This window comes from Rattus rattus, chromosome 2, assembly GCF_011064425.1.
Source record: "Rattus rattus isolate New Zealand chromosome 2, Rrattus_CSIRO_v1, whole genome shotgun sequence".
NCBI classification, from domain to species: domain Eukaryota; kingdom Metazoa; phylum Chordata; class Mammalia; order Rodentia; family Muridae; genus Rattus; species Rattus rattus.
This window is the reverse complement of record NC_046155.1, coordinates 86,837,301-86,840,418: the sequence shown is the minus strand read 5'-3', so window position 1 is coordinate 86,840,418 and position 3,118 is coordinate 86,837,301.

Genomic DNA, 3,118 nt, shown 5'->3' with positions numbered 1-3,118 from the left:
CCATGCACATCTGGTAGCACTGTTTTTTGTTTTTGTTTTTGTTTTTTAAAGCAATCTCATCAGCCACCTTCAAGTCTTGAAACTGCCGTGGTCATTTGACTACATGCCAGCTCAGCTACCACTGGGTTCTTAGAGCTTCTCCTTGCAGACCACTGATTGCCAATAATTACAACGGGAAACCAGCAGCACAGAATCTTGTATATGACTAAACACATAATCCAAAATTTCCATGTTTGTCTTCACCAACTAGCTGCCTTTCTCTCAACTGTACTATCAAGTCAGAGCTCCAAAATTCTACATTTAACTGTCCACACTGAGAGTAGAAAACTTATTCCCTCAATTTTTTGTTTGGTTGTTGAGGGAGCTCTGTAATCTGTTACTTGAAATGCTTCAGTTTTTGGTAGATCCTTGCTTTATGGATTCTTGATCCCTGTGTTTCTAACAGCTGACCATTTTGGGAACTCATCATCTCAAGCAGTGTCCTCTCTGACATTAGGATGGACATCCCAACTTTCTTTTGCCAACCTCTGTATTTAAATTGGTTTCCCAGATCCTTCTGCAGAATCCCCCCTAACCCAGAAGTTCCAGTGGAAGCCTACCAGGATTTTGAAAAAAGATTGCACACGCCATATAGAAGTCCTGTGGTCATGGGATGGGGTAGATGTTTTAGGAGGAAAGGCCATCCAGTGTGTCTGAGAACATCTTTGCTTATGTCACTGGTCTGCAGAGTTGGCCCTGGCCAACTGTTCAGAACAGGGCAATTTGTATATACAGCAACTCTCCAACTTTCATTTTCAAAAGGGATTTATTTTTATCCCCAAAATATCCTTCAATTTACTTATCTAAGGAGTCCTGCTTCTCTGGCAGCTCTCCTCTAACTACATTAGTTGGAAACCTCTCTGAATACCTCTGCTTGGCTGCCAATCTGTTCAACTGACAGCATCTAAGAGATGACCTCTCTGGTAATAAGTGGAGGAATCTCTTGGGAATAAGCAAAAAAAAAAATCTTTTTTTGAACGCACAACCTTTTCCAACCACTTACCACTTTCCTCTGAGTATTTAACAAAGAGAAACAACTTTATGGGAATCTCTCCTTGTGCTTTCCTTTGCAGAGCCTGCAAACCATTTCTGAGACATAAGGACTGTTTGGGTGGAACAGTAGCTTAGAGATGCTGCCCTTGTACAAAAAGGTCCTGTCTTTAATATCCAGAGTAGCAGGTCTGTAGAATGTGAGCACAATGTAAAAGGATGTCACATTGCAGTATGAATGATGACAGCGTTTTTAATTGAGAAGAGCATTGCTGTGCATGAGCCAAGGGATTCTTTCTGCGGCTGTTGGGAACCATTTCCTCTAAGTTTCATCCGGCAAGTCCATCATCAGGTGAGTGTCTCCTGGGCTGCCTGCCAGTTCTTGGATGGCTGAAACATTTGCCTGGGCTCCGGCTGCTCACCCCACAGTGCTCCCTCAACAGAATCAGCCAGAGTGACTCACACAGAAAACTGTTACCTCATTTTGTCCAATTCCATTGTGTGGGCTGAAGGTTGAGTTTAGCTGGAAAAGTAGGGATCGGAGATGAGGTGACGAATTGAGGATCTCAATTATGAAACAACACATGAGAACATCAGAGGTCTTTAAAGGGAAGGGAAGGTCAAGGCTGTGCCCTCTATGGCTGTGCCCTCTATCGGACTTCGCCACATGGTACTTGTGAGTCATAGGCTAATCTGGGGCAGGTATGGTGAGTTCAAGGGGGCTGTGGCAAGGGTGTTTGAGTAAACAATCTTCAATGGTATCTCATGTTGCCACCACTCATACTGTGGTACAAAACGTCTTTATTCTTATATTTTTACAAAGTTGTACCTCATAGAAGAATAAGAATGGTCCTTGTTTTTGCTAAATGGAAGACAATAACCTTTAGAAATCCCTTTATTAAACAGATATCCCAATGTTAGTGTAGTCCATATGCAAGCAAGAGCCTGCCATTGCCTTACAAACAAGACTCAGCTCAAACCCTCAATGCGTTAGAGTCTGGGTTCTAGCCTTTGTGTGTGCTGTCCTTGGTCCTGACTGTTGCACTCAGATGAAACTCATACATGTGTTTCCATCTGTCTTCAGATGTTATCAACCAGCCTTTGTGCTTGTCTAGTTGACAAGAAGGATACTCAAGAAGGGAGTGTATACATCCTACTGGAGAAACAAACTACCTGTCAGGGATAACATTGAAGATGGATAAGTCCTGGAAAGAAAGTATTCTGATCTCATGAAGCTATTGAAGAAATTTTTTTACAGTTCCAGTAAAGGTCTGTTTAGGTTTCTGACAATGATTTCTAAGTTGACATCTGACCTTTACTGGCCAGTGATTAATTGCAGACACTAAAAGTGTGTTGGTGAAACATGGTGATGCCATGCATGCCATAGAAAGAGAGGATTACAAGTGAGAACAATTTAGGGCCAGGCCAATGAGCAAGTGCAAAGGTTCTGGGGACAGAAAAGACTTGGTGGATGAGTTGAAGTATCCACAAAGAGTTGATTTATGTGTGAAGGGAGACAAGGATTGGAGGACTTCACAGATGGACAGGAGCTGGAGCAAGTAGGTCTTAAAAGCCATGAGAAAGTATATTTTTATCCTGTGTAGAAAATTGTCAAAATGGAAGTGACTCCAAATAATGTGTACTGTTAATGATCCCTCTGGGAGTTAGTCAAAGCCAGGACACTAATTAGGAGTCAAATGGGGTTGAATATGCCAAAGGTGATGGTGGCTGTGGTGGTGTGAATAAAAATTGGCCTCATAGGCTCAAGTGTTTGAATGCTTGGTCATCGGGAAGTGGCACTATTTGAGAAGAATTAGAATGATTAGGAGGTGTGGCCTTGTTGGAGGAAGTAAGTCACTGGAGCAGGTAGGCTTTGAGGCTTAAAGAGTCCATGACAGGTCTAGTCTTCTCCCCCTGCCCCCATGAATGAGTGTGTAGTGCTCAGCTACTGGTCTAGCACTTGCCTGAATGCCACCATCCTCCCACCATGATGATAATTGGACTGAACCTCTGGAACTGTAAGGAAGCTCCCCAATTAAAAGCTCTCTTCCGTAAGAATTTCCATAGTCATGGCATCTCTTCATAGCAA